The following is a 19345-nucleotide window of genomic DNA, read 5'->3' as shown; positions in this document are numbered from 1 at the left end:
CTGGCTCCAAGGCAGGGTGGCATAGCACAGGGGCAACAGTTCAAGGCGGCAGAAGACAGCAAAAGCAACAAGAGCAAAAAGAGATGGGGGAGCAAGCCGCTTTTCCTCCCTTATGTCGTATACAGGCTCTCAATCCTAGGGAGGGTCCTTTACACCCACACCATATGCATGCCCTCCTCTTGCACAGGCTCAGGATGAATACAAAGTGAGGACTCCATCCCCTTGCTGAGTCCTTTAGTTAAGCTTCTAAATTCACACTGACAAAAATGCATCAACCATTACATATAATAAATATCATAACCGTTAGATGATGTGATAACAAATATGCTTGCTAATTGCACTCGGTTCCCAATACAGAGTTTCTAAATCCTTTGGTAATAAGGTGATTTTTAGTGTGTCCTAGATAGCTTCAGTATGGAAACCAGGTGTCAGAGGAACTAACCATGTGATTAAAAGGTTTAGAGCTTTCAGCCCTGTTTCTGGCTCTTCTGAAAGGAGAGTGGAAGTAGAGAAATAGTCAATTACTCAATAGTCAACAATGTGACAAAATCATGCCTAAGCAATGCATTTACCATGGAAATGCCTTAAAATGCAATCTAATAAGCTTAAGCTTCAGACCTGGTGAATACATTCAATTTGCTGGGAAGGTAATATATTCAAAGAGGACATGGAAAAAGCTCCTTACCACTTCACAGTTATACCTTACACAAAGTATCTTTTTCATTTAGATGTATCTCAGTTATAACCTTTATAATAAATACTATAAATAAAACATCTTCCTGAGTTCTATGACATACTGTAGCAAATTATTAAACACTACTAAGGGATCATGGGAATCCCATGATCAGTCAGTTGATCAGAAGGAAGTAGAGCAATGAAAGTGGAAATTAATGATAAAAGGAACCACAAAAACTCCATAAACACATGGAAATTAAATAACACCCTCGTGAACAACCAATGGGTCACAGATAAACTTAAAAAATATCTATAATCAAATGAAAATGTAAATACAAATTGCAGGAATCTGTGAGATGCAATGAAAGCAGTCCTCACAGGGAAATTTATAGTGGGGAACTCACACATCAGGAAAATGAATGAGAACAAATAAATAGCCTAATGCTGCACATCAAACTTTTCAAAAAAGACAAACAACTCAAGCCCAAAGCCCAAAGAGGGAAGGAAATTATAAATCTCAGGGGAGAAATTTTAACAAAACTGAGACAAAAAAGCAATACAAACAAATAATGAATCAAAGAGTTGGTTCTTTGAAACAATAAATAAATTTGATAAACCCCTAGAAAAGCTTATCAAAAAAGGAAAGAAAAATCTCAAATTCATGCAATAAGGAATGAAAAGGTTGAAATCATTACAGAGCCTATAGAAATTCAGAAAATCATCAATACGTACTTCAAAAATTTTCACTCTCATTGGGTAGAAAATACAGAAGAAATGGAGAGATTCCTACATATGTACAAATTACTAAAGCTGAATCAAGAATATATAAAAATTCTGAGTAACCCAAAATCAGTTAATAAAGTTGAAAAGGTGATTAAAACTTACCAACACAGAAAAGCCCAGGTCCTGATGTATTCACAGCTGAAATTTATAAGAAATTTAGAGAAGATTAATGTAAATACTCCTCAAACTCTTCATGAAATTGAAAGGGAAATAATTCTCCCTAACTAATTTCTGGAGCCAAGTATTATACTGATACCAAAACCAGAGAAACATCCAACAAAGAGAACTGCAGGGAAATCTCCCTAATGAACATAGATGCAAAAATACTCAACAAAATACTAGCAAACAGAATGCACCAAATCATCAATAATATTATACACCATTACCAAGTGGGATTCGACCCAGGGATGCAGGGATGGTTCAATACACACAAATCAATCAATGTAATACACTATATCAACAGAGTAAAAAACGAACACCACATGATCAACTCAACAGATGCAGAAAAATCCTCTGAAAAAGTCCAACACTCATTACTGATAAAAACCCTACAGAAAATTGGAATAGATGGCCTTCACTTCAATCTGATCAAAACCATGTATGACAAACCAACAGCCAACATCATAAAAAATGGACAAAAATGGAAAGCTTTCACTTTAAAATCAGGAACAAGACAAGGATGTCCATTGTCACCACTCCTATTCAATACAGTTGTGGAAACAATAGCCAGAGTAATTAGACAAGAGAGAGAAATAAAAGGAATAAGGATAGGAAAGGAAGAAGTTAAATTATCATTATTCACAGATGACATGATATTCTACGTGGAAGACCCCCAAAACTCCACCAAAAGACTCCTAGAATTAATAAACAAATTCAGTAGCATATCTGGATACAAAGTCAACACTGAGAAATCAATAGCATTCCTACAGAAAAACAGCAAGCACATTGAGAGAGAAATTAAGGAAACCATACCCTTCACAATAGTATCCTAAAAATTGAAATACTTAGGAATTAGTCTAGCAAAATAAGTAAAAGATCTATACAGTGAAAATTTAAGTACTTTTAAAAAGGAGATTGAAGAGAATTTCAGAAAATGGAAAGATATTGTTTGCTCATGGATAAGAACAATCAACATTGTGAAAATGGACATACTCCCAAAATTGTTATAAGATTCAATGTAATCCCAATCAAAATACCATTAGTATGCCTCACAAATCTACAGAAAACATTCCTAAAATTCATCTGGAACCAGAAGAGACCAAGAATAGCAAAAGCAATCCTGGGCAACAAATGAAAAGCAGGAGGCTTCACAATCCCTGACTTGAAATCATAGTACAAAGCTACTGTGATAAAATCAGTATGGTACTGGCAAAAAAACAGATCTGAGGATCACCGCAACAGACTGGAAGATGCAACCACAAGCACAAACACACTCAGCCACCTTATCTTTGACAAAGGAGCCAAACATGTTCACTGGAAGAAAGATAGCCTCTTTAATAAATGGTGCTGAAAACTGGCTCTCCACATGCCAGAGACTAAAACTAGACCCATATCTATCACCATGCACTAAACTAAAATCAAAATGGATTAAAGATCTAAATATTAAAACACATACTAAAACTACTGGGAGAGAAATTAGGTAGAACTCTTAAAGACATAGAAGTAGGCAGAGAGTTCATGAACAAAAACCAAAATGCACAGGAAATACTTCAAAGAACAACTGGGATCTCATTGAAAAGTTTTTAAACATCAAAAAAAAAATCACCTACAAAGTACAGGAATTGGGAATAAAAATTTAGCCAACTGTCCCCTTCTATCTAGAACATATAAAGAATTTTTAAAAATTCAGGCTCCCCAAATTCAAAAACCCAATCCAAAAATGGGTATCTGAGATGAATACACATTTCTCAGATAAAGAAATGCAAATGGCAAATAAATACATGAACAAAATAGTCAAAATCATCAGTCATTAGAGAAACGCAAATTAAAATAACACTGAGATTCCATCTCATCCCAGAAAGAATGGCTATCATTAAGAAATCAATGAGTAACAAATGCTGGAGGGGCTGTGGGGAAAAAGGAACACTTCTCCACTGTTGATGGGAGCATAGACTTGTGCAACCACTGTGGAAATGAGTCTGGAGATTTCTCAGTAAATTAGGATTAGAAGTCCCACTCAACCCAGCTATTTCCCTTTTGGGTATTTTTCCAGAAGAACTGAAAACATCATACCACAATAATATATGTGCACCCATGTTTATAGCAGAACAATTTGTCATAGCTAAATCGTGGAAGCAACCCAAATGCCCATTAACTGAGGAATGGATAAAAAGATATAGTATTTTTATACAATGGAATATTACTCAGCTCTAAAGAAAGATAAACTCAAGGCTTTTATAGGTAAATGAATGCAACTAGAGACCATACTCATAAGTGAAATAAATCAGACTCACATGTGTATACATCATATTGTCTCCCTAGTGTATGAACCTGAAAGGGTAAGTAAAATCTGAAAGTTACAATAGATACTGTGAAAGGGAAAGAAGCTGCTCAAAAGGAAAGAACAACAGGGATGTGGAAAAAGAGAAAAGAAAGAAGGATGTGAAAAAAAAATATATATATACACATGATTAAGATAATTGTGCTACTAATTTCTGTTGGTTTGTTGAAAGGAACAATTAATGTTTCACTGTTTGATCAATCTTGCATGCCTATATCTCATTATTTGAATAACCTATTTGAATATAGCAATATGTAATACAGCAACCATTGTTAATTTCTTATCACCTTGTTTGAAATTCTGTATCATTTTTATTGTTTTTGTGTTTTTTATGTCTTTGTTTTTCTTATTTTTTGTTATTTTCTCTTTAAAATAAAAAAATAGAAAAGAAGAAAGAAGTATAGGTGGCTCAGGCCTTGCAATCAGCACATGGAATGGGAGGAGCCATCTGAATCTTCAGGTAGAATAGAAGGAATAAAGATAGCTGGATAGGTGACAAGGAAATTTTTAATTTTAAAATTGTACTTTTAAAAACTTCAAGTTCATGACCTAAAAAGCTACACAGCTTTTTTTTTTTTTTTTTTTTTTTTTTTTTTTTTCCGGTACTGGGAACCGAATTCACCACCTTGCACTTGCCAGGCAGGTGCTTTGCCACTGAGCTAAATCCCCAGCCCCTTACACAAGCTTTTTATCCTTCCAGGAAGGGTAAATAAATTCCATTAAAAAAAAACTTTTAAGGGTCTTAAAAATACAGTAAGCCTGTACATTGGGCTTTGGACTCATATTTTTCGCCTATAAATTTCCCTTTCTCCCACAGTACCCCATGCTCAAGAAAGCAGAATATTTATGGGTAGTGTATCCCAGTTTCAAGCACAGGTGCACAATTTGCATTCTAACATGGCTTACTAAAAGAATAACCCGATAGACAATAGAAATACACACTTTAGGTCACCCAAGTTGAAGGCATTTTCAAGACCACATAAAAAATCCAATCCCAGATTATACTATACCTGTCTTGACTGCCTGCACTCTATTATCTGTAAGTGTGTGCTTTTTAAAGATTTTGTCTAGTAAACTTTTTCATGACTCTCATCAATATGTTTTGATAATTCTTTTCCTGTGACAGAAGTTAGCAAACCTATAACCTACCCCATGGGTGGGGTAAGTTGAGGTCTCAACCACTTTTTTAGAACCTCATCTAGTGACAGGACCAAGCTGTTAAATCTGTGCAGACTGATGTGAACTCTGGATTGTTAGAGTCAGAGTTGTGTTGAATTGTTGGACATTGCTATGGTTTGCATATGGTTTGCTCCTACCAAAAGTTACACAGAGGGTTCTTCAATGGGAGGTGGTGGAGCCACTTTCACGAAGAGATTAATGCCATGTCTTGGGAGTAAGTCCTCATTCTTGCAGCACTGGATTATTTACCCTCCTTCCTAATATCACACTCAGTCGTTGACCTCACCAGGGAATGAATCCACCAATTAGTCCAGAATTTCCATGATTCAATAACCTCTCAAAAACACAACTTCTGAACTCATAGGAGTTTTGAGGTCATTCTTGTTCTAAACTATAACATGGCCTGAAATAATGTACCCCAAACAATGGTTAATTGATGTTTTTAGAAAAGAACAAATGAAATAATTTTAAACAGGAAGAAAGAACAAAATGGGAAACCATAAAGGGTGAGTATATTTTAATTTTTTCCTTGAGATTTATAAATTATTTGAAAGGTCCTGAGTTCGAATCCTGATACCAAAAAAAAATATGCTTGACAGATAAAGCAAAAAAGTATAACATTATGTGGTATGAATCCCAATATATGTAGAGAAACTATTTAAGATAATTATATATAAACAGTGGAAAATAAAGAGGCCTAAAGGATAATAAAGTTTCTACAGTTTATATTTGCAAAATGTCAACAATAGACAGTGCTACATATATAAAAATATTTTGATGTTTTAAAGCATGATATTTTAAAAGCATATTTTAATATTTTAAAGCATGACAAAATTTCTATACTTTTATGGCAAAATGTCAACAATAGACCATAATGCATGTTTAAAAATATTTGATGTACCATTATCAAAAATGTCAACATAAAAATAAATACAACAAAGCATTAAAGATCAACAAAAATAGTTCTAAAATTTGTTAAGGTAACCCATAGGGAGACAGGGGGGAAAGAAGAGATATGAAAAGACAGGAAAAAAATTTTAAAGAAAAAGTAAAATAACAGACTTAAGTCATTATATTTCAATGATTTACCAAATGTAAATAATCTAAATACAGCAATTAAAAGGCAGAGATTAGCAGAAAGGACTTATAAACGAACAAAACCTTGACCCAGTTTGATGCTGTCTACAAGAAATTCACATTGTTTTTTTGGTGCCAGAAATTGAACTCAGGACTTTGCTCTTGCCAAGTAGGTGCTTGTGCCACTGTGCTATATCCCAAGCCCAAGAAATTCATGTCAATACTATACATGAGTTGACAGAAAAATAAAGAAAACTATAAAGCAGGCAATTCTATAAAAAGAACAATAAGCATATTTTCATCAGATTGAGTAGACTTCAGAGCAAAGATAATTATCAGACATAGACAGAAATATTATGTAATTATAAAAGGGTCAATCTATCAAGAAACCATAAGAATCTTCCTTTCTTTTCTTTTCTTTTTTTTTTTGTTTTTGGAATACTGGGGTGTGTACATCAAACAACAGTGCTGCAAACTATGTAAAGAATATACAGAACTGAAAAAAGTAAAACAATCTAAAATTTATACAAACTTCAACATTCATTTCTCTATAGTTGATACAAGATAATCTCTGTCATTCATTTGATGCCATTGTACTATTTATATTTGTTATTTTGTAATATTTGGATTCAGATTTATCAATTTATTACTGTATTTATTTTCAGTTTGCCCCTGCTAGGTTTTTTTCTCTATTTCCTATTTGTTAGTATTTGAACATTATTTTGTGCTCAATTTTAATTTTCTTCTTTCAATTTACATAAATATCTTTATGTAATGTTTTATTGGGTTCTGTAAAGCTACCTATTTTACTTTTCACTGTCATTTTAGACTTTCATTTTACCATTTCAAGTGTAATTAGCAACTACACCGCATTGTACAACCTCTTATATCCCCCCTTAATGCTGTAGGTTTTTTCATTTTATTTACATTCATTGAAATCTGATCAAATAGCCTTATATATTTTTAATTATCTTTCAAGAGTGAAATATTTAATGAGTTCTCAAAAGAAAGACAATTACTTTTATATTTAAAATTTCTGTTATTTTTCTTCTAAAAATGCAATCATGGTATTTACATCAAAACATCCTCCTTACATAACTTTATAATTGACCTTTATTCTCTAGTAGTATATATTAAATACTTTAAAACAGCAATAAATAACCACCTACATCATAGCATTTAGTACTTGTGAAAATACTAGTGCCCACGAAAAGGGAAGTACTAAAACTACACTGAATTTTAAAAGCAATCCTGGGAAAACAACAAAAGCAAAGCAAAAGGCATCAAAATCCTGGATTTCAAGTTACATTACAAAGCTATAGTGACAGAACCAGCATGTCACTGTCACCAAAACAGGTATCTGAATCAATAACAGAATTGAGAATTCAGAACAAATTCCAGGCACATTCAGCAATCTGATCCTACACAACGTGTCCAAAACATGCTGGATAAAAGATAGCATCTTTAACAAATGATGCTGGGAAAGCTGGTTACTCAAGTACAAAAAAATGAATCTAGACCCATATCTCACATCCTGTACTAAAATCAACCAAAATGGATAAAATACCTAGATAGAACAGGAAAACTAAGTCTACTGGAAGACAAAATAGGTAAAGTTCTTTTAGACATAGACATAGTAAAAGACTTTCTGAACAGAACCCCAGCTGGACAAGAAATGATAACAACAACCAACAAATGGAGCTATATCAAATTAGGAAGCTCCTGCCCCAGCAAAATAAAGAATAGTGTGAAGAGACAACCTACAGAATGGGGAAAGGTTTGTCAGCAATTCCACAGACAGAGGACTAACATCAAGAATATATAAACAAAACAAGAAGTTAGACTCCCTAAAATAAAAGACCCACTCACAAATTGGGCACTATAAATGAATAGACAGTTCTCAAAAGAAGAAGTACAAATGGCCAATATGTGAATAAAAAATTCAGTCTCTTTGACAATTAGAGAAATATAAATAAAAACAACATTGAGATTCCATGTTACTTGAAAGAGAATGTTTACCATCAAGATCTCAAAAAACAACAGATACTGGCAAGATTGTAGAGGAAAAAGAACTCTTCTACATTGTTGACAGGAGTGTAGAAGAGTCCTTGCACTATGAAAATCAGTATGAAGAGACCTCAAAAAATCAAAGATAGGAATTCCATTTCACCCAGTTGTACCTCTTCTGCATGTCTTAACAAAAGAGTTTAAAACATCATATTACATGCATTCATGCATACCTATGTTCAAAACAGCATAATTTGTGATAGCTAAATTATGGAAGCAGACTATATCTGCATCAGCAGATGAATGGACAGCCACAGGGAAGGATAAAATTGAGTCATTTGTAGGAAAATGGATGTACTTTGAATCCATAATGATGGTGCAATAAATCAGACCGTTTCTCTTATACGAGAAACTCAATATATAATTTAAAGAGCAAAATGAAAGAAAAATAGGATACAGGAAAATAGAATTTGAGGAGATAGAAAGGAGATCTGAGGATGGAGAGAGACAGAAGAATGGGGGAAGGGAAGTGGAAGTAAAAAGGATCAAGATGCATGATGTGTACACGGTGAATCCTGAAGACAGTGTCTTGTTACCAGTGTTCACAGGGTTCTTCTGAAGAGAATCTGTGTAGTCTGAATTTGGGAGTTTGAAATAGATTAGGGAAGCTGCTGAGGAATACAATAGGAAGGCACTTTTAGAATTTAATATACAGTCAGAGAGGGACTGGGCTGTCAAGGAAGTCAGAAGGAAAAATACATCAGAATTGTCACTAGAAAAAGCCGGACATGGTGGTACATGTCTGTAATCCCAGCACTCGGGAGGCTGAGGCAGGAGGATCGTTGTGAGTTCGAGGCTAGCCTGGGCTACAAAGTGAGCTCAAGGCCAGCCTGAACTGCATAGCGAGACCCTGTCTCAAAATGATAAAAAAAAAAAAAAAAAAAAAAGAATTGCCACTAGAGGTATATCTGAAGAAGACCAGGCCTCAAAATAAAGATGACCAGACCTACATGCCTCCCCTAAGGGATAAGCAGTAACTTGGAATTGTACTATAACTGGCACCTGGTCCAGTAAAGTCCAGGTAAACATCAGTCACCTGCACAGGTGACCAGAGCATCTGGACCCATCCTTTCCCCAAAATACCTTTGCTCTTTTCATGTACACTTGCTATGTCATATGTTTCTCTATTGGATCAATATTAGCTAAGTGGCTGTACTTGTAATCTTATTGATTGATTATAGTTTGATCTATGTTGTATTTACCTTGCGGTTTTGTATGCAACTTGTGATTTTGCTAGATAAAACATGTTTAGAAAAGTTTTCAGGTCCCCTCCTGTCTCACAGGAGCTATCTCTCAATAAATCTTTCATACTCTTAACTTCCGTTGTTCTTCAGAATTCATTCTTCAATTTTGGGGCACACCAACTCAGCATATCTGATATCCAGCAGGTTGGGAGTTATATTTTCCTTCATATCACTTTTTCAGAGCTATACTACCAAGATAGAGTCCTTACAGGAAATTCTACTCCCAGGGTCATAGTGAGGAGAGACCTGGGGGTGATTGGAAACTTAATTTCCCGTTCTTATTGTCCCCTCTGAGTTCTCTACATCTGGGAGATGTTTCCAACTGAGCCATCCATGTAGAGAAAGCCAACTAGAGTTGAAACTCTTGGGATCCGCGTACTTCTTGCTACAAATACAGGTAACTCTGCATTCCAGGTTTTGTGCAGATTATATTACACTATATTCGTTAATTCTGCAAACCGAGTGAACTCTGAGTGCCTACTGTATCACCAGGTGCTGTACTTACATTACACCTGTATTTTCACGTATTACTTACAAAGGGACTCTGGTCTCAGAATCACGAGGTTTCTTACATTGCTAAGGCTTAATGAGGCACAGAAGCATCTGTGCAATCATTCAGACTCTACTTGGAGAAACACGAAGCAGAAGTGAGTACTCTGGAATAGGGATGAACCCCCCATGAACAACATTATTAATTCATGTCATAGTAAAGTTTTCCTAAGTTAGGATAAAGTAAACAGAATGTTCTGAAATTAGTCACGTGTCTGAAATCAACTCCACCCTATCACGGGGACAGAACACAAAAATCAAAACTGAAAAATATAAAGTAAATAGCAAAAGTTTAATAGGTCACTGTAATGAGATTATGAAGAAAATAGTCAGGATAAATAGATGCTTCTACTGGTTACAGCCAGAGATGTAGCTCAGAAAATGTCAAGCTAGAGAGCCTTGCAAGAATAAAGGGAAAGGGGGAAGTACCTGGGTTTGAGTACATCATTAAGAACCTTCTGGAATGTTTCAGCACTTGTTAGAAATCCTTTCTTAGGTTTCTTTGTCCTGAGGAAGGATGTCCAGGCCCTGAGAAAGAGGAAGAGAAATCAAAATATGAAAGTATGTAAACATTTGGTGCCAAGAAACTCTAAGACAGGCAACAACACAGCTACAAAAATACACTCACAACTCAGAAATTCTTTTTTGCTTTCCTTTATTGGGGGGAGGTTGTTTAGGCTTGGACTTTTGTTCTTTGATTACTTTTCTCTGCCCTGTCCCTTTCTTTCCTCAATGCTATTTCTTGATTTTCTGATATCTTTATGTGAATGAACATTGTCTCTAGTCTTTCTGGTTAGCCTCGATGTTCTTTTGCTTTCTCCCTCACTCTTTCTCTCCTCTCCTCTTCTCCAGCTTCCCAAAGTTTGGGTAATCATCCTTTGTCCTGCAGCCTTGCTTCTAGTATATTTCTCTTTAGTTATTGCTTTGTTTTGTCCCCTATTCCTGTTTAATCCCCCTTCTCCACAGGATAAAATCACTCTCCCAAGCAGAAAATTCACTGTATACAAGTTTCTGGATTATGTTGGACTTTGTTATTTAACAATAGATCTTGCTCTTATGCTTAGAGATACCAAATAAACAGTTACCACAGATTGTCAGTTTCTAGGCTGTGCTTGATGATATTGTTATCACTAATTGTACTACTTTACCCAGGATGACATACTTCTTATAATCATTTGTTCACTCTTGTATGACAGTGCAGTAATCTGAGGTCATAGCTGCTGAGGACCAGCTTGACACAGTACAGAGCAAGCAATAATTAATATTAATGAATTGGCACAAAAATAAATTGAGAGTCTGTCCTAGGTCTATGTGACCTGTGGTGAGACCCATGGCTGGTTTAAAGACTGATTAATTTTTAAGCCAATGGCCAGAGCTGAGACTAGCAAACAGTTTGTGAAGTTCTGGTGCCTCAAATCAAGATAACATGGGAGCTGAGGACTTGACACCTGCAAATTCCTTCTAGCCCTGTAGTAGCAGTTAGCAGGCAATCAGGTTACTAGTTAACCATGATTTGTTCCTGTATGCTTTTAAAAATGTATTGCTCCTCAATTCTTGAACCTTGACCATATCAGCAGTTCACCCCCAGTGCTTCCTGCCACCCACCAGCATGCCCTCCAATCAAGCTGTGCATCTAATAAAGGCCAAGGACTCCGTGCCTCATGATATTAGTCCATATTGGGCTTTGACCATCGTGTTGCCACTTGTAACTGAAACATATATCATATCTGTATTTTTATTCTGTCGTCACACCTCCGAGCAAGAGATTATTAGTCCTAGGCCAGGGCCTCAATACATAACCATCCCCGTAGTCCCGTATCAAATGACTGAGTGCAGACACAAATAGATAACAACTCTTCATCCCTAATAGAATGTGAAGCTAGGATCTTAGGACAGACACAAAGACCAACATCTAGCTGCATCTAAAAGACACCTCAGAGAAACAGTCATTTCCTAGAGAAGCCTTGATATCAGTGATAAAGCTACCAAACATAAGAAAAATACAAGCAACACAGAAAACAAATTAATATTTTAAGTATAGAAAATGACAAGACACAAAAGCAACATGCAACCTCAGACTTCTAGCACAACCAGTACAAATCCAAGGAAGATCAGGACAGAGGAAATCAGAAGCTACCCACCTGAATTTTCTGGAATGACAGGAAACAAAACAAAAATCTTATATATGAGGCTGTAGAGGAAATTAAAAAAAAGAAATAATTTCTCAGGTAAATAAGAGATGAGAACTATAATGAAGGACTTGGAAGGGAAATCTAGAGTAAACATAGTCTTAAAAAATAGATGAGCACAGCAAAATGATAAAATAAAACCTACAGAAAATTGAAATAGATGATATTTATCTCATTCTGTGCTTGGAAAAAACATATAGCTGGAAATGAGTACATTAAGAAGACAAATATTTCAAATAAGTAATCTATATATCATAAAGAATTACTAAAAAGAATAGCAAATTAAATATAAACCTAGCAGAAAGAAAGGAATTGTTATAATTACAGCAGAGCTGAAAGGATTGGGACTAGAAAAACAATATAATCTACAAAGCCAACAATTGGTTCTTTGAGATGTTCAAATAAATTGAGAATTAATTGATTAAGGCCAAAAGAGACAATCTTTCAATAATTAAATCCTTAGTACAATGGAAACACTGCTGTTACCTTATCAAAATAAACAGGATTAAAAAATAATACCATGAACTACAGTATGCTAAAAATTAAATAGCCTGTGTGAAATGGACAAATTTCTAGAAAAACACAAATGACCACAATTGACTCAAGAACAAATGAAAAAGATCTCAGTCTCTATAGATTTATAACAAGTAAAGGAGATGGAATTAGTAATCAGAAACGTCAGAACAAAAAAGGCCATGATCAGATGACTTTATTGATGAAATATGCCAAATGTTTAAAGGAGAAACAATCTTAATCCTTCTGAAATTCTTCCAAAAATAATAGAAGAGGAAGCACTTAACTCATTCTATTAGAAGAAAATCAATCCTAAACAGCAATAGTATAGCCTAATATCATTTATGAGTTTAAATGTAGGAATCTTCAGCAAAATACTATAAAACTGAATCTGGCCAGACATTACATGACTTGTACTTTATAACCCAGTAAGATCTATCCCATAAATGAAACAGTGGTTGAATCCTAAAATCAAATGCTGTGATACACTATATTAATAGAAAAATGGAAAATACTAGATCACCTCAATTGTTTCAGAAAAACATTCAATAAAACAACATCCTTTCAGTACAAATGCACTCAGAAATGTGACAGCAGAAGAGATTCTCCCTAACATGATTAAAAAGCATTTATTAAAAATCCACAGTGCTTATCCTGCTCAGTGGTAAAAGGACCAAAAGTTTTCCCCCTAAGATCACTAACAGAAAAAGGCTGTCCACTGCACCGCTGCTACTTAACATTGTGCTGGAAATTCTAGCCAGAGAAATTCTACAAGATAAATAAATAAAAGGCATCCACATTGAAAAGGAGAAGCTAAAACTGTCTCTACTCACAGATGATGTGGTCCTATACATAGCAAATCTAAAGGTACCTTCCCAATTTTTTCTCTGTTAAGGATCAAAGCAAATATGATGGGAAGAAAGCAAACATTGCCCTTATGGAAGATGTACCAAATGAGATCTTGACCAAGGTTTTCACTGAACCTTTACAAATTTTCCTTGAGTTAGAATCAGGATTTCATTTGACACATCAGAAAGATAAAGATCAAGAATCAGTGTCACGTCACTATTTGTCTGACTCCAGGGCCTATGTTCAGACCTAGGAGAAAAACTATCTTCTTCAGACGCATCACTCAGGCACAGGGAACTGATCAATATCACTGGTGAGTGTATAGCAATTTGCAGAACAAGACAGCAGCATCTAGTAAAATATCTGGTTAACCCAAATGTGATACTACATTATGACCTAGTAATTAAACTCTTGGTATACAAGCTGAAAATCATCTATCATGAGAACTCAAGGAAACAAATTAGATGAATAGTCACTGTCACAGCATTTATGATAATAAATCTGTAGGAGGAAACTATCCATCAATAATGGTAGGTTACTGAGAAAAACACATTGTGGCATATTCATATAATGAAATAATATACAGTGGTGGAAAAATGAATGTATATCTACCATAATAAACCTACAGAAGCATCTGTGAAGCATAACGTGGAATGCTGGTTTCAGGGACATAAGAACTCCTGTATAAAGAATTCCAATACATATGTAGAGTTACAAATATGCAAAAGAATACATTCTGATTAGAGATACAGTAATTGGTACTGAAAGTATAAATCATAGAAATGAATTTCAACAGGGTGGTTAGCTCTGAGAGAAGGGAAAGTACAATTCAAGAAGAGTAAGAACTCTAGTTGCAACATTTTATGTCTTACCCTATGTTCACAGCTATTATATTATTTACAACATCTTTGAAAGTCTGTAATATTTCAAAATTAACAAGCAGCACTACATGATCTTTATTATCTTTACAGTATCTTATGCTAATTTTAGAAATATTAGGAAATTCAGATGTGTAAGAGATTCATAAAATCATTTTGGAATATCATCGTGCTCTAAGATAAAACCTCATTTCTTAGAAAGAAAGCCCACCATGTAAGCATAATATGAACATGTTGAATTCTGAGTAGGTGACCATGGCTTGGAACAATTTTGACTCTTTTACAGGAGACTTTCAGTAGCATAATAACATCATAAAGTTACTATTAATAAAATGTAGGTTACATTTTATCTTGTTTAATCCAGCAGCTATACTTCTTACATTACCTCCAATGTGCAGACTAGAATTCAGCAAAAAACTGAACAGCCTTGTAAACTTATGTGTAATTAAACCTCGAATTACTCTGTAAACTATTTCCCATTGTGCTCTGAAGCCTTCAGGACTTTGATGTCGCTAATATCCAGGGTCTTGGCACTTGATGCTCCCCAGTGTATTGCTCAAGTTCAATCGCAATGAATTTATGTTTAATATTAAAACATTATAGAAATTTAAAAACACTTTCAAAACGACAAAAAGGTGAAAGTTGTATGAAAATTCAAGTGAAGTTATTTAGGAATTGTACATAAAAAGTAAAGTTGAAATGCTTGAAGTGTGAAGCACATTTACTAAACACAAATATCAGCAATGAGAATTCACATAAAATATATATGCACAAAAAATCAAATTGTAACATACCAAATCCAGAAGTAAAAAACTGTAAATAATAATTGAGATATTAAAAATAAACCAGCTAAAATGAGTAGGTATCATGGGAGTATAATTTTGGAGAATATGTGAATATATATTTGAGCATATGTAAATAAAAATCAATACTCCACCTGCAGATAAGCACATTTCAAGAATATGTACCAATCTACTGACAGAAGCTTCCCTTAGATTGGAGGATAAGGATCAGGAAGTTAAGAGATACAATTTAATTACATTATAATTTCATTGTATAAATACATATACACTTATTCTTTAAAATGTTATAAATCTGGAAAAATAACAAAATAATAACTTGAACAAATTTGTAAGCAGATTGATTTAGAGATTTAGTACATGTCAATGAGAAACAAGTGGACAGTAGTTAAAAGCAATAAAGACATATTTTATTCAGTATTATTGCAATAGGAAAAAAGGCTGCAGTGTAGTACTGAGCTGAAACTCAAATATAAGGACAAATGTGGATTATTCTACCACAGAGCAGAGTGAGGGGATTCTTGCTGATTTGATGCAAAAGTATTCTTCCTAAAGGTAAGCCAAAGTTATCAGGTATCCACGGTGGGAGATGAGGAACTAGGCAATATATCAAGAACGATCATACATCAAAGAAAGGGTGATAAACTTAACCTGGCTCTATGCTAAAACTTGCTCTGATAGGTGAAGGAAAAGGACGCCAGGATGAGATCAAGTCAAAAAGAGAGTTCAAATGAGCCTAAGTGTGATTAAGGAGAGAATATTGGCATGTGCACATACACACTATTTTCAAAATATATACAAAATGTACATTTTAATGGGAGAAGCAGGTTAAAAGAATTGCTTTAACGTAGTACAATTGCTTTAGTGTATTTATGTATGTGAGTGTGTGGATTTCTATGGTTGAAGCATAACAAAGTTGTGTGTGTGTTACTAGGTTTCCAAATCCATCCCCATGCACACACTCCCTGGTGCAGCTTTATCTTCATCTTAGGTAGAACCTATATTTCCTATTCTTGGATTTAGACATGTCCCAAAATGATAGCTATAGAGGGGTTGATGCCACCAGGTAGAAATTTCAACAAGGCCACAGCTGATACCATGAAACTCAGGCCCCCATCTCCCTCCCATCACTCTTGATCAGTCTCCATCTGGAGTGCCTAAAGCAGCAAATTAGAAGAGTGTCTGTGTTAATTTTGGTTTTGGTTCTCCCTTCTCACAAATTAATAACCCTAACTTTTGAAATGAGAAAATCTATGCTATTCTTTGGAATAATTCAAGAAACAGAATGGTGAGTATACAGCCAATGCTGCTTCAAAACTTCTTATGTATTTTAAAAAAGTAAACAGAAGCATCTTTTTATATTGACACCATATACTTTGTTAATTGCCCATATACTCTACCTGGTCTGTTCCCTCACAATGTTAGCTAACCTATCCACACTGTAGATATGTTCCCTCCCAGAGATCAGGACCCTAAGACTCCAAGACCTCGTGCCTCTGCAAGTTGCCTACACATTCTCCCTATCATCACTCTGTCATCTTCTCTCCAGGAGCCTATTGACACAGCTGCCCAGACACCTTTTGCTGCCTCATGCTCTGAGCTCAGAGGCAGGCTGTTGCTTAGCAACAGAGGCTCAGAGCCAAATATAGACGCTGGCAGGAAGAACAGTCACAGGTAATGCTGGATTTATTTGGAAAGTGAATAAAAATCATACTTCCAAAATACTCTCAGAAGCGGCCTTACCCCTCTTCTACCAAGCCCCACCGCCACTCCTGCCCCCACACACTGAGACATGTGTGGAGCACTCTGCGATCTGGGGAAAAGGCATCATTGCCTAATCTCTCTGTTTCCATGATCCACATGATTTTATTAACATGAAGGGCTTCTATTTGCCCAAGACGAGTTTCACATACACACAAGATAGCGGTCATCTTTCACACACACACAAGATAGCGGTCCATCACAGGACCACTGTATAAGGTGCTGGTGTCAATTCTCTTTCTTGAAATGAGGAAACTGTCTCCAAGATGTCTAGAACCAGAGCTGTCTCACCTCAGAAGTCAGCTAGCGCAAATTCATGAGATGAACACAGATCTGAGATTTAGCCGGCCTGCATTCTAGTTCCAATTCAGGAAATCATGTAAAAATATTCTAAAGTCCCCAGCACAGAATCTAGTAAGCAGATATTATCGTGAGTAGTCCTTCCCATGCTGTTACTGTTCCATTCAAAGAATTGGATAGGACAATTTATGAGTGTGAGAGTTTCACATTTATTTAGGGCAAATGAAGAAAAACAACAAAAGAAGCTCTCATGAAGAAAGGGTGCTCTGAAAATAAGTGGCCTGGAGAGAGAATGTGGGCCAGTTAAAGTAGGAAAAGTATGCCCTAGAGAATGCAAGGTGGGCCAGTGAAAGGGCTCACAGCAGGCATGAGCTTAATGGCCACTATCTTTTATATCCCCCATTCTGATATTAGGTCTAGGTCATCCCACTAAAAATCTTGACCTTTTGTCCAGAAGATTGGTACCAGGTGCAAGACTAGTCTTGATCTCATATCAGAAGAATGGTATCAGGTTCAGGGATTGGTTTGATCTCATGCCAGAAACTGAAGATAGCATTCTCTGTGGTTAACAAGTCTGCTGTGATAAACATAGGTGCACATATATCTCTGTGATATGATGTTTTCAGATCTTCTGGGAATATATCCAGAAGGAAAATAGCTGGGTTCAATGGGACCTCTAAATCCCAGTTTTCTGAGGAATCACCACACTGATTTCCACAGTGGTTGTACCAGTCTATACTCCCACCAAGAGTAGAGAAGGGTTCCTTTCTCCCCACAGTCCTTCCAATTGTTATTGGTTGATTTCTTAATGATAGCCATTCTTTCTGGGGTGAGATGCAATCTTAGTGTTATTTTAATTCGCATCTCTCAAATGACCAGTGATATTAAACATTTTTTAATATATTTATTTACCATTTGTATTTATTCATCTGAGAAGTGTATATTCATTTCAGATGCCCATTTTTTGATTAGGTCTTTGAATCTAGGGGGTCTGATTTTTAAAAATTCTTTATATGTTTTAGATAGAAGTCCTTTGTCTTATGGACTGTTGGCTAAAATTTTTTCCCATGCTGTGAGTTGTCTTTCACTCTGTTGGTGATTTCTTTTGATGTGCAAAAACTTTTTAATAAGATGAGATCCCAGTTGTTGATTCTTTGAAGTATTTTCCCTGTGGTCTGGGTTTTGTTCATGAACTCTTTGTCACACCTATTTTTTAAAGATTTCTACCTACATTCTCTTCCAGTAGACTTAGTGTTTCTGTTTTAATATTCAGATATTTGATCTATTTTGACTTCAGTGCACGGTGATAGACATGGGTCTAGTTTTAGTCTTCAGCACATAGAGAGCCGGTTTTTCCAGCACCATTTATTAAAAGGGCTGTCTTTCTTCCAGTGAAAATGTTTGGCCCCTTTGTCAAAGATAACGCGGCTGAGTGAGTTTGTACTTGTGTCTGCATCTTCTAATCTGTTCTACTGGTCCTCAGGTCTGTTTTTCTTTTTTCTAATACTCAGTTAATTTTATCACAGTAGCTTTGTAGTATAATTTAAAGTCAGGGATTGTGATGCCTCTTTCCTTGCCTTTGTTACTGAGGATTGCCTTTGCTATTCCAGGTCTCTTCTGGTTCCAAATGGATTTTAGGAAAGTTTTCTCTAGTTCTGTGAGATTAACTATGTAGTATGTTGATTGGAATTGCATTAAAGCTGTATAACAATTTTGGGACTATGGCTGTATTCACTATGTAGGTTCTTCCCATCCATGACCAAGGGACATCTTTCTATTTTCTGATATCCTTGTCAATGTCCTTTATCAGAGTACTGTAATTTTCAATATATAAATCTTTTACTACCTTTGTTAGATTGATTACTATGTATTTCACCTTTTTGGATGCTTTGATGCCAAGAGTCTATGCCTTTGACAAACATCAAACCTGCTGGCCCTTGATCTTAGATTTTTAGTTTCCACAACCACTAACAAATAAATT

The sequence above is a fragment of the Chinchilla lanigera genome, unplaced genomic scaffold, assembly GCF_000276665.1.
Source record: "Chinchilla lanigera isolate Chin_1 unplaced genomic scaffold, ChiLan1.0 scaffold00102, whole genome shotgun sequence".
Classification (NCBI taxonomy): Eukaryota; Metazoa; Chordata; class Mammalia; order Rodentia; family Chinchillidae; genus Chinchilla; species Chinchilla lanigera.
This window is presented reverse-complemented; position numbering follows the sequence as displayed.